The 13,749-nt window shown below is 49.6% G+C and overlaps 1 protein-coding gene across 1 annotated transcript in view; it reads right to left on the bottom strand.

Annotated features, from left to right (window-relative positions):
• EZH1 (enhancer of zeste 1 polycomb repressive complex 2 subunit) overlaps positions 1-13,392 on the bottom strand; it is a 37,137-nt gene extending 23,745 nt beyond the window's left edge. The window contains exon 1 of the mRNA XM_025200714.1: positions 13,374-13,392. The gene's annotated coding sequence lies outside the window, so the exon portion shown is untranslated. The remainder of the gene's footprint in view (positions 1-13,373) is intronic.
• Between the last annotated feature and the right edge of the window lie 357 nt (positions 13,393-13,749).

The following is a 13,749-nucleotide window of genomic DNA, read 5'->3' as shown; positions in this document are numbered from 1 at the left end:
GGGGCAAAAGGCTGAGCTAGGGCTGTGCCATTCTGGGAGGCACGCGGCCAGGACAGGCGGTGGCAAGATGGGATGCGCCACTCTGAGGGAGGGAGGCGGGACTGTACCACTGCAGGAGGGGGGAGCCGCGGAGCGTCGGGGGGGGGAAGGGTCACGTGTGCCCGACGCTCGCGAGCGCGGACGTGCGAGGCAAATAAGAGCCGGGCGAGGCAAATAAGTGCCCTGCAGGAAGAGCCCCGGGGAGTCCCGGCCCGGCCTCGCCTCGCCTCGCCTCGCCGGGGGGTGCAGGGAGCTTTGCTTGAGCACTTGGTGCGCCTTTCTCTGGCACAGAAATCCACGGCGTGTTATAGTGATGAGCTGAGACGTTTGGAGCCGGGTCCGTGCCCGCGGCTGCCTCCTCCTGTGTCAGCCCAGGAGATCTTGGCTCGTCGCTGGGTGGCCGGCAGCCCTGCTCCACGCCCAGATTTGCGGGAATGCCCAGATCGCGTAGTGCTTCCCGTCAGGCGGCTCGGGGGTGGGTTTCTTCTGCCCACGCCAAATTTTAATTGCAGCTAATTTTCCCATGCCCAGTGTCTGTCTCAGGCGGTTTCTTCAGAAAATTTCAGCAGAAAATGGTGGAGAGGATGAGATGAGGAGGAGAGATCTTATGTTGTCTGTGTTAAAAAATACAGGTTTCCCTTTCCTTATGTGGTTTCTGCACGTGCAAATCCACTCTTATGCAATGACCTTTTTAATACCAAAAATTCATTATATGCGAGGTAAATTCACTCATGCAATCGGTGTGGTGAAAGCCTGCTGTCAGCTGCTTTTTTGCAGTGCGTTGCAGGAGTGACGCGCACCAAAATATAGTCTCCTGTGTGGATCCGGGGTCCTCGCTCGTTGTCTGTGACACGTGTTTCTGTAGTTGCCGTCCCCATTATGGTATCATTCACCACCACCCTGTGCTTGTGTGCACTGCTGCTGTGGGTGAGTACCAAAACTCTCTTGTAAAAGTGGTCGAAATGGGTCTGGGGGTCAGTACAGTCGAGGTCTTGGAACGTATCCCTATTTCTTACATTGTAAAGTGGGTTCCCTTTATGCGAATTCGAGTTATGTGCGCTTTTCCAGGAACACATGTACTGTACAATATAAAGTGAGAGAAACCTGTACTTAAATCTTTTTTGTTGAAAGCTGCAGTGGCTTGATATCTGGCAGGGAGAACATGCTGGGATCAGGGCGGTGCCTCTTGCTGCATGGGAAAATGCACTCAGACTGGGCACATAAAAGCTTCTAATGGTGGCCTCTTGCACATGCTCAGCAGTGGTCTGGCATCATTTGCTTTTACAGTCTCAAAAATGCAGCCAGTCAGAGTCTGCACAAAGGGTGCTCTTGAAGCTGGCTCCAGAATTCCCCCCTGCAATCCCCCCTGGCTACAAGGACATACAGAAGTACCAGAACTCGGGGCTTTAATATGCTTTTATAGGTAGCCTTTTTAGGGGAGAACAAGGGGAGATGTCACAGGGTGTGACACAGTGTCCAGAGGACAGATTTTACAGGGTGATAGCATACATTTTAGATTTGAGAAGCTCTGGTATGGGGGATTTTTGTTTTTTTAGCAATCCGAAGAGCAGTTTCCAAGGAGCTATGAAATAGCTTTTTGGAGGATTCGGTGGTAAAAGAATGACAGGGTGATTTCCCTTGTTTTTAATTCCTGTAGAGCGGGTTCCTGCCAAGATAATGGAGAACTGAAGCTTTTCCAGGTTGCCTGTTCTGTTGGAGACACTTGGCCTCAATGTCATGGTAATACTGAACACCTGGATTTCCTTCAGTAACAACATAATTTATGCTGTCCTGTGCTCTCAGGCTGTATATTCAAGGGCACAGGGCTCATATATATAACTTGTGCTATCCTCCCATTTAGCTGTCATAACCCTGGAGGGTACATTACACCAACTCCTCCCTAGTTTCCTGCTGCCATCTGGGTACAATCCTGGATGCTTCCTTGCATTCTAGCTACCTGAGAGATTCCTCTCACCAGGACCTAGATTAGCTAGTATCTAGCTAACTATCCCTAGAATCACACACTTGGGGACTGGCTGCAGAATATACTTTGTGGTAGCAGAGTTTGACTCCAGAGAGCACTTCCCCTTGGGTCTGATAGAGCTCAAGTTTGTTGATCTTTGGGGCATGGTCAAAGGGCCATCTGTTTCCTTTGGCTCTGTTGGGAGGGACAGAAAACTTGGCTGAGCTGCTGTGTCAGGGATTTTTTCCAGAGTAGCTATGTTTCTAAATTTCCACAGTATACTGTATGTTGCTCACCCACCTGGAAATGAGCTATCAGGTGCATCTCCTGCATGAACAATAAACAAATAACTATGGTAGACAAAGGAATTGCACATCATATCCTCCTGCCACAGCCTCACCCTTTCACTTACAGCAAAAGCATGCAGGGGAAGGAAGACAAAGGCCTATCTGATCTTTGTCCTGCTTGTATTTCCAGTGCCCTGAGGTCTGTGTTTGGCTGTGCTCGGGCTCTCTCTCTAACTTGCTCCTATGGCCTTTGGCTAGAGACAAGCAAGACTAGGGAGCATCTGAACTCCAAGACCTCTGGGCTTGGGCTCTTGCACATAGGATGCTTGCCATGGATTTGGGAGTAACTGAAGCCCCAGGGTGCAGCGTCTGGGAGGTAGGATACTTGCTGGCAGTAGTGCCACACAGATTTCAATGATTAAGCTCTGCTCAGTTGATTAGAATTTGGAAATGATTTGACTAATTTGGCCTGAGACACAAAATAATAATAATAATAAAAAAAGCAGTGAGGGCCAGCCCCAGGCTAAGTCCTACCCAGACATGAAGCACAATGGACTGCAGGGGGCCTCTTGGGCCACAGAGTCCAGTATTCTGCTGTTGCAGATGCACCCACCTGGCCTCATGTAGGCATTCTCTATTTGCCTTGGAGCACGCACCCGGTGCCAGCCGCAGGGTTTGTTCTTGAGGCTTAGGCATTGGGTAGTGTTCACCCCAAAGAAGGCCCTGATACTCGCCTGCCACAACTTGATCTTCCTCTTTAATGGTGGGGCTCCTCGCGGCTCCTCGCAGACCGGGCACTGTCCATAGTGGGCATTTTTGGGGCTCCACCTCCCCTACACCCCAGCGATGTGCCGGCCTGTCCTCTGATGTCATCACCTACCCTCTCTTCTCCCTGCCTGTCTCCAGCGTCCCTCCACACAGGATAACCACAGGACGTAAGACCACCCTTGTCAATGTGTCGGGTCTTCCTTCAAAGCGTAGCAGTCTGCTGCACTGCCTTGGCTCCCCTTGACCCAAAAGGCCACTCGTGGCCCCTCTCACTGGTTTGGGGCTCTGTGAAACTCAAAATAAATTAAGAAAGAAAAAAATAGGGCATGGGGCCTCAGCCCGCCCCACTCATAGGTCCAGCGTCTGCGGCTCCAGGGTCCCTCAACACCATCCTCCTTGGCCCGGCTGTCCTGCTGAGCCGGCATGATGCTTCTTTTAATGGATCCTGGACACTTCCATCGGGTCTCCATCCGGATCTCTGCCGAGCTGCCAACACAGCCTGTGTGCAGCCTGGGGAGCAGCCTTGCCTTCTGGCTATGGTATTGCTGATCTCCCCTCCATTTCCCTGCCTCCTGGCTTTTAAATCAGCCGGGCGGTGATTTCTGATAATGTCATCTGCCATCGCTGCTCCCAGCCAGCAATAAAAGCAGCTGACGAACTGCACAGGCAGTTCGTCTCGGTGTGGCTCGGCTGGCTCTGCTTTTCCTAAAAACAGTAAGCATGCCTTGCTTTCAGGACTTTTCTCTTTCTTCTTTGAGCGAGTCAGCCCTGCCTCAGGTCCCACCGAGGGAGGGTGCCCCGGGGCCTCTGCTTGTGTCCCCCTGGGACAGCAGAGAACCACATTGTCTCTTGTAAAAACTGGTAACTCGGAGATACCGCAATTACCATGCCATCCACCACATGCCTTGAAAGCCTCTCTGTCACCACGTCCTGGTGTCTCCACAAGGCTTGTACAATCTTAGCTTGGTCCAAGTTTTGTTCCAGTTTTACGAATGTTTGGCCAGAACTGTACAGTAATTTATCATCCCTCTGACAGACTGATGTGAACATCAGCTGACTTCAGAACTGCTGCGGTGTTGCTCAACAGCACTTTCTGGGCACTGACAGATGTGCAGCTCCCCAGACTAACTCATGGCACTTTACAGAAAGTACCATGAGTTAGACTGACCTTCCTGACCCAACAGATGTTCACTGTTGGGCTGGGAGGGTGGGGGATTGAGCTCCACTTCAGAGCCCATCCAGCAAAAGAGGCCTCTGCTGCCTCTTCCCCTAGCCCTGCCTCCCCTCCCCTCCTGCCCGCCCCCAGCTCTGGGGGCTATCTCAGGATGGGAGGGAGGTCCATTCTGGGGTTTGCCCAGCCTGCCGTGGAGTTGAGCGGATGGCTGTAGGGCACTTTCAATGGCAGAGCGCATGACAAAGTGTCACTTCTGTCAGTGCCTTCAGCCTCCAGGCATTTCCACATTCTCTTTCCTGGCAATCATCTGTCAGCAGCTTACTTTTAAAAAGTTCTGCTCACCAAACTGTTAAATTGAGATGAGGCTTATTTTTATTCTATTTTTTTTATCTTCAGGACATAGCACTCAGAACTATGGGGCAAGGGAACACTAGATTTAAACAAAGAATTGTAAAATTAATGCCTGTTTCTTGGAAAGAAATTAAAAGATGGATGTTACTAATGCAGGTAATGCAACACACAGTTTTGCATCATTCATGGAAGAAAACCAGATTTAACCACTCACATCAAAGCACATAAGCATCAAGATACCACTGTAGCAAAAAGTTCTAGATTTGTACATGTAATCCTTCTGCTGAGCACCTGTCAGCAGTAACAAGGGCCGGGTTCAGTTCTGAGGTACTAAATATATTTCACATTGGCTCAAGCCCCTACCCAGACTACCTGGGAAATGCTAAATGAACTACTAGGGTGTCCAATAAAACCAACAACCCTTCCCTCACAAGCAGTGTAAACACAAAAACTCAATTTATTACAACGAGTACAGAAAAAACAAAAGTAAACACTATCTATAATTTTAAAACACTATAAACTACAAAACAAGGTCTATAGGCGGCAACCTCTTGGGGAGGCTATACTCATACCCAGGCAGTCTGGGACTTGAGGGTCCCCAACAGCTAGTTCCCGGGGCCTGCACCCCTATTCCTGCCCTTCACCAATGGGCTGGAGAGAGGGGCCCACACCGGAGAGTCCTATGAGCTGCTCCATCAGTTCACAGCACCGCAGGGAGCTGCTAGAGAGTGTAGGTCCTTCTGCGTTTCAAGGGCTCCCTTGTTGCTTCCTGCGAAGCTGTAGAGCTGATCTCCACTTCCATGTAGTGGCTTTGAGGGGTTAACCGCAGCTTTTGTCAGCATATTGCACCCCAAAGTTTCTAGTCCTAATCCCAGCAGCTGGGACAGGAGAACTCAAAGAAAAGCCAGCCAAACAGCAAAAGTACCTGAATTGCAACTAGTGTCAACTGCGCTGCTTGGTCAGGACACAGAGCTATAAAAGCAACAACATATACCGGGTCCAAAATGTGCCAGGCCCCAAGGCAGGCCCAGTTGTGCAGCAAATGTACAGCAGAGCTCAGCAATGCAGCTATGCTGAGACATAACAGCTGTAAAACAACAAAAGGGAGACTTGGGCCACTCCTGCATCAGGACCTGGACATACAACTAAAGAGCGCCAGGCCTATTTGTCTGTGGCCTGGACAATTGTCTCAGCTACATTGCTATACTGAGACCTAACAGCTACGAAATAAGAAAAGGGGCAGGGGGAACAGACCTATCTTGGCTTGGGCCTGAACTACAACTAGCACCCAACCATGCTGCTTGGTTGGGTTATAAACTGCAAAAGGACAAAAGAAAACCCAGGCCTATTTTGCTGGGCCCAGACTGGGCAGCAAAAAGCTGGCCAGGCCTATGCAGCACTGAGGCCTAGATAAACAACAAGAAGTGCCAGGGCTTCACTCTGACCCAAATCTGCCATCCAACATATGGCTACGGTTCAGCCCCATATAGGTGGGCTGAAATGCAGCAGCTGTGAAACAGCAAAAAAGGCCCAGGTTTATGGCTGCACCCTGGACATCCAGTCTCAGCTATGCCACCCTGCTGAGACACTACAATCCCCAACGCAGGGGGGCAGTAGCTGCCAGAATCCTATTCCTGGTCAATCTGCACTCAGGAATAGTACACTTCTGGCATCATCCCACTCCAGGCCTGCATGGCCAAAACTGCCAGCAAGGCACACAGCTGGGGTTCAGTGACACAGCTATGATGAACCTAAAAGAAGTTGCAATAGCAACTAAAACATGCCAGACTCTTAGCTCTGGCCCAGAGTGTGCCAGGAAAACTACTAGGCTCTGACCTTGGCTAGTTTGCTGCAGGGATTGATACTTCCCATGGCATCATCCCACTGAAAACCCAGAAAAAAACAAAAAGAGAGAAGAGGGAGAGAACAGAGGTCTCAAGCCCTGAAACAGACTCTCTCCCTGTACCTGAGGCTTTCCATTCACACAGCTTCAGTTTGCTTCTCCAATGAAGATGGAGACCTTTCCCCATGTGGAGCAGGCTTTCTGGCTCCCAATTCAGTTTTCAGGCTTCAGCAGCACCAGGAGGAAAAAAGAGACCTAGCCCAGGTAGCCTGACCCATAAATCACTTTTCTGACATCATCACCTGGTTCCAACCAGAAGCAGCATCATTTGAACACTGTTAATGCAGACCACTCAGTTCGAAGGTGGTCAGCACTCCTGGTGAAGTGGCCAGAGTCATCAAACTGGTTCTGCAGGTCCCTTGGAGGGAATCTTAAGACAATGACGTGGACACAATGAGGTGTGGGGTGGGATTTGATCATCTTTCAGTCCCAAAAAAAGCACAATATACAGCAAAAAAAAAGATACACAGCAACGTGAAACCAGAGCACACTTTACTACACACAACCCAAGTGTGGGTGGGTGTTGCATACAGTTAGTTTATTTGCAAAGCCTCAAGTCAATGGATTGTACCACAAAGTTGGCGAAGATGTTCTGACCCACGGTTACTTCAGCCAGTATTAAAATTGTTTAGTACAAAATGAAAACTTTCATGGGATGAGAGATTAATGGACTGGCTACACTGCTTACATATTGGGCAATCTGCTGCTGATTCATTTCTGATTGATATGGAATACATAGTCATGAACATTTAAGCATGCTTCCATGCATACCATCTGAGTACAAGAACTGAAAGAGCTTGGCATGTTTAACAAAGTATACTGGGACACTGAAACAGTCATTGGCTATTTCTTATTCCATCTTGCTCCAGGTTAGTCAGCTCCCCAAGCAAAGATCCTCATTGACAGACAGGAGCTGGAGAATGTTGAACACTTTGCATAACTCGGTAGCCATCTCTCAAAGGCAGCCAACATTCATAGATGCTGACTTTTATTTTTGCCGGGGGAGGGTCTAAGATGATGTCCCTCCCTGGCATCACTAGAGCAGAGCCAAGTGGAGCCCATGGCAGGGCAGGGGCTGCCCCCTGTGGGCTCATGGCTCCCCACCTTGCTGCCCTCTCCCTGGGAGTCTCGCATCAGCCACACTGCCATGGTGAGGCACCCGTCTGCCCAGCAGCATCAGGACCACAGCTCCAGGCTGCTACCTCTGCTGCTGCCCGGTGGTAAGGGAGAGCCTCACCATGTCAACATGGCTGGCATAGGACTGGGGGGAGGGCAGCAAGATGGGAAACCCCAAGCCTGCAGCCTGCATCTACCCCTGCCCTGCACACAAATCTGGGGGGCATGTGCCCCCCCCCCATTCCCCACTCCCCGGGAGTGCATGCAGCAGCAAGGACCTGCCCCCCCTGCCTCCCCCTACCCCCTGGATGAACCTCCCATGGCTCTGTCCCATTCCGCACCCTGTCTCCAGGCCTCATGCACTGCCCCAGCTAGGCAGCACCCCCAGGTCCACTGCTGCTTGTGGCTGTATTCCTGGCCACATGTATGCGTGTATTTGCACACGTGCATGTGGCACTCCCTGTGTTCTGCTCCACACAGCCCCTTGCAAGCTGGAACTGTGCCAGCCTGCAAGGGGAAACCCACTGTTTCCTGTGTTTTTTCACAGTGAATGGAAAACCGAGATCCATGCCTGATACTGGGAATCTGGGACAAATGCTGTCCCAGAGTCATGCAGCCCAGGACCAGGACTTGATATTCCCATTTCAGGACTGTCCCACCCAATTAGGGACAGGTGGTCACCCTATCCTCTTCCCAACTGGGGCCGGGGCCTTCAGGCCCCCATGTATTTGGTACCTAAGTCAATATAGATTGTCATGACCCAAAAGGCATGATTTTGTGTGTGCTTCGGCACCAGAATTATCCCCGCCAAGTTGCAGAGCATTGCACGGGAGTGTTTCTTTGTCTTAATGTTATTTATTTAGAGATTGTATTATATATAATATAAACAGTAGTATAATCCAGCACCAAGGAGTCAAAAGGGATAATAGTGTTTTGTAGCAGGAACCGATTTAGCAATATACCAGCTGAAAGAGACTACATGCCCAGCTTCAGCAGTCATGTTATTTTAGTTCTGGTGAAGACCTGATGTGGAATGAAGATCAAAGAATAGGCTGTGTGATTTTTTTTCTTCCAATTGCTGATAGGCTTCCTTTCCCAGAAATGTCCTTATTTAACATAAAAAAGGGATTGCAGGCTGCCAAGCCTAGACAGGTGCTTGACCAAGAAAAATGCAAAGGAGAGAAGTGACTTTAAGAGTTAATCAAAAGTCTTGTTTGAGTTTCAATTTTCTTTTCTATGATCCTGTGAGCAGCAGAATGGCATGAGGGATGAGAAAAATACAGAGCAGCCCAATGAGGGAATTCAGTATGATTTAAACTGTGGATTGGGGTCACAGGCCTGAGGTGACAGAGCAACAGTCCTTTTCCCCTGATCGCTGAGATGATCACTAAGGATTTCATAGATTTCATAGACATCAGGGCTGGAAGGGACCTCGGAAGATCATCGAGTCCAGCCCCCTGCCCAAAGGGCAGGAAGTCAGCTGGGGTCATAGGATCCCAGCAAGATAAGCATCCAGTTTCATCTTGAAGGTGTTCAATGAAGGCGCTTGAACCACCTCCGGTGGCAGGCTGTTCCAGACCTTGGGGGCTCAGACAGTAAAGAAGTTCTTTCTTATGTCCAGCCTGAAACGATCTTGAAGTAGTTTGTGACCATTCGACCTCGTCATCCCTTGGGGCACTCTGGTGAACAAACGTTCCCCCAGATGCTGGTGGTCACCCCTGATAAAGACTGATGAAGACTGAATTATCATGTGTTCAACAATTATGACATCAGGACTTGAACAAAGCTCCACTATATAAAACTGTGGTAATCCCAACTCTTCTCTACATCTGTGAAGCTTGGGTGACCTACATGGACCTCCTGAAAAGCCTGAGACACCTTTCCCAGTGCTTCCTCCAGAAGGTTGTTGGCATAAAGGGGGAGGATCCTTGCACAAATGCTGGTGTCCTCACCAACGCTAACACCACCAGTATGGACGTGTTGATTATTTAACATCACTTGCAGTGGACAGGGCATTGTGTGCACATGTTTGATGTACGTATATCGAAACAACTGCTATACTCCCAACTCAGCCAAGGACAAAGGACACGTACAGACCAGAGGAAATGGTTCAAGGACACCCTCAAGGCAAACATTAAGTGTGACATTGACTCTACAAATTGGGAAAAACTAGCCCGGGACAGGGTACATGGCAACACCTTGTGAGAGAAGGTACATCTTACTTTGAGGAAAATCATCTTACCCTGGAGGCAGAAAAAACAACAGGAACAGAAGGAAGGGAAACAAGACTGAGAAATCCATGGTCTGACCCTCCCTTTAACCACCACCTGTGGCATTGGCCAGAGAGTCTGCGGCTCTAGGATCAGCCTTCTTAGCCATCAACAGACTCATTTACAACCCTTCACTTGACCTATGGGAGTGATCATCCTTAACTGTGAGGGAGCACTGAAAACAATTTCTTCTTCCAGCTGCACAATCCTGCAAAGTATCAACCATCTGAAATGTACAACATCTCAAGTCACTTAGGAAGAGACTGGAACAAAAACAGTTTCCAACTACTGAGACAGATAAAGAATTTCAAAGTCTCCAAAATAAATTGCAAGAATGTAGGTGTTACAAACTCACCCCAAAAGCAGGGCTGATTTGGGGGTTCATAGTGTACTGTGCATTGTGTTTTTTTTCCCAAATTAGATGTAGTTTTTGGTTTCTACTTGTAGCTAAAGTTAAGCTATGTTCAGTTTTACCATTTTTGAATTTGTATGAACCATGGTATTTGATATGAATGTATTTTTATCATGTGACTAGTAATAGTCAATGGAGCTAAGAGTCAGGAATGCTCAGACCAGAACATAGCTATTCACATTTCAGGGGAATCCTGGCTGGCTGAATGGAAGTTAAATTCTGAAAGTTTTTGCTGGAGTTACTGTGTATATCAAACAGCCAGGAAGGTGACAGTGTGGACATGAGCTCATCTACAAACAAGTGTGATTTACATTTCAAAGGGGAAGGCCTTTAGGAGGGACAATTCATTCTCAGGAGATGGACACCTGGAAGGAATGTCATTAGATATTGATATTTTCCACCCCTGAATAGAATGAGAGAGAGTCTATATCTCACTGAAATAACTGATGGCTAAGGAAATTGGATTGGTGGTCTATCAGTCTGAGAAGATGCAAATATTTCTGTATTTCCTAGATATAATTGTAAATCAGGAACATCACGTGGCCTGACAGAAAGGTGCATATCAGGGGTGGGGGTGCGAAGGCAGGGGGTCATCTGCATACTGTACACATGTTCCCCAAGATTTGAATAGAAGAATATAGATAAGTAAATAAGGTGATGGTATTAAGGGATGCCTTGGAAAAAAGTTTTTTTTTTGTCTGAAGATCCCAACAGCTTTGGGTGACTTAGTTCTCCAGCTGGCAAAAGCTGGGATAACTGATACTGAAGAGGGAAGCTACTTTCAGGAAAGCGGTCGGGAGAGATGAGGCAGTTCTCTAGGCAGAAAGGGGACCTTGTTGCATGGGGGTCTTTGTCTGTGTTAAATCTGTAGAATGTTATGTGGCATTAGAGTTAGAATGTGTTCTGAGCAGTCACATGATAACGTTTACTATGAGCCCTACATGCACAGCTCACACTCCACGCTGCTAGAGAGCCAATGGCAGTGCCAGAATGACTTTTTCCTAGCTTTCCAACAGTGACTGCAAACAGTTGAGTGCAGATAACAGCATTGATTGGCTGACTCTCACTAAGGTGAGGACATGAATTCCAGTCCCTCCTTGGGCTGGCACAGGATCTCCAGTCTCTCTTTGACCAACTGTTCTAAGTGGCATTGGATCTCCAAGGGCATCCTGGGTAAGATGAGTGGCAGATCTGAGTAAATCCTTGCTTTGGCTACTCTAATCCACTTCTTCGGAGAAGAATCGATCTTCTTCGGAGATGCGAGCTCCAGGCCTAGGTGAGGCATTGCTAAGAGGGCCATGATAAGCATCAGGCTGGCCCACTCACAGGAGGCACAACATGACATTGTGAAAACTGGGATGCTGCAGGCGCAGTATTGGATGTCACCTCATTGCTGCTGGGCAATGCTCAGAACCTGGGACAAGAAGTCATTGCAACAGAACTTTAGGATGTCCCGTGGCTCATTCATGGACCCTGAGCTGCCCCCCGCCTCCCCCGCCAGTGCCAGGACATTAAGCTTCAGCACCCTATGTTCATCAAAAAGCATGAGCCTTGTAATCAAGAAGTTGGCACACACCAACAATTTTCATTCCATCACCAACCAGTTCAGCGTGAGGTAGACAATAGCAATGATGGCCAAGTACAAAGTGTACAATACCATACTTGAGGAGCTGGCACCTTGGTTCATCTGGCTCAGGGTCCCACAGATAGTCATTGCTGGATTTAAACCAATGGGCTTCCTGAATTGCACGAGGGACATTGATGAGACCCACATACCTGTTCTGCATCCCCCTCACCACACCTCAGTTCTTTTCCGTTACATGCCAGGCAGTCATGAAGCACAGGGAGCATTTCACTAACTTCAGTGTTGGGTGGCCAGATACACATACCTATGTATTCAGGAACTCTGGTTTCCTGGGGATGATGGAGTAAAGGAAGTTCTGCCCTAGCACTCCTACCATGCATTTGGGTGGGCTGACCATTCCCCCATTGATCATCAGTGACCCAGCCTACTCACTGCTACCCTGGCTCATGAAGCCATACACCAGCTAGCTGGGCCCCAGGAAGGAGTTCTTCAATTACCACCTGAGTAGCTGCCAGATCAGTGGCAACGTGTAAGGGGTGCATGAGGGTGCACGTGCACCCCCTGAGAGTGCTGGTGCACCCCCTCACAGCCAGCGTTCCCCACTTAGGCGATGGGCAGGGAGGGCAAGCAGGAGTGCTGGTGACCCCCTGAGGGTGCCGGCCGGGGAGTGGGGGTGCCAGGAGAAGTGCCCCTGGCACTTCCCTTAGAGCCAGCTTAGAGGGAATGCTGCTTCTAAGTCGGTGCGTGTGACTGGCCACAGGGGGACTCCCGGTCGCTGACTGGCTACTGGAGGGGCAAGTGCCCCGCCCCGGCTCAGGAGGCACCAGTCACCCATGTGCTAGATGATAGTGAAATGTACCATAACAAGCAGGAAGGCTGTGACTCCCTTAAGGGGGAAGTGTCTCATGAGAAGCACAGCTGGGCAGCAACATGGGAAGGCTGCCCCTCTAGAGACAATGTGCTGAAAAAGTGGGATGTTTGTCCCAAGGACAGCACCATAGCATGGACAGATGAAGCCTGCCTGGAGGGACCCATTCTGGGAGAGAGAAAAAAGGAACTGGGGCCATTGTGGCAGCCTTCAGAAGAAATCCCTGTTGGGGAATGGATAGGGAGGTCCTGGATAACAGGGTTTCCCCCACTCCCTGGGGAAGAGAGAGAAAAGGGTTGACACCACAGGCTGAAGGCAGGAGGGAACCTGACTGCATGGTTCTTCCCTGGAGCCTGCAGAGCCACAGAGGGAGTTGCTGCAGGCTCCGGGAGACATCTGAGCCCAGGAATCCCCCCTGGGACAGAGAGGAGAGCTGTGCAGCAGCCTAGCACGGAAGGAGCCCACAAGCTCTGCGTGGTGTGAGTGTGCACAGAGTAGGAAGGACCAGAGGGAGACAAGCCCAGTCCACCTGCATGTGGCGTTAAAGGAGGTGGGACACAGGCTGCAGGGAGCCAGAGCAGCCACCTGGTTTGGGGTGGGGAAAGGCAGGGTTTAGGGGACGCTAGACCCTACTTACCTGGGGGAGGCATTCTGTAGAAAGCCAGGACAAGGAGGTGACAAAGTCCTCTCCTGATTGCCTGGCAGGGTGATGTGTGTACTGGCCAGGGGGACTGCCTGAGCCAGCAGCCCAGACCCTGTGACCTGCTGTATCTAGGGTAGCCATCTTAGAGGACAGTCCAGTTGTCCTCTGTCCTCTATTGATACGAAAACCAACAACTTTATGTCCTATTTTTCTCTCCAAGAAAAAATAGAGGACATAAAGGCACCTGGGTTCATATCAACAGAGCCCAGAATAGCAGAAAACAGAAATGTCCTCTATGAAGGCCACTATCAGAGGACACAGATCAGAGGAGAGAAGTGTATTGCAGAGACACCAGGAGGAAGCAGTGGCT

This window comes from Alligator sinensis, unplaced genomic scaffold, assembly GCF_000455745.1.
Source record: "Alligator sinensis unplaced genomic scaffold, ASM45574v1 scaffold161_1, whole genome shotgun sequence".
Taxonomy (NCBI): domain Eukaryota; kingdom Metazoa; phylum Chordata; order Crocodylia; family Alligatoridae; genus Alligator; species Alligator sinensis.
The sequence above is the reverse complement of the archived record's forward strand: the minus strand, read 5'-3'. Positions and strand labels throughout refer to the sequence as shown.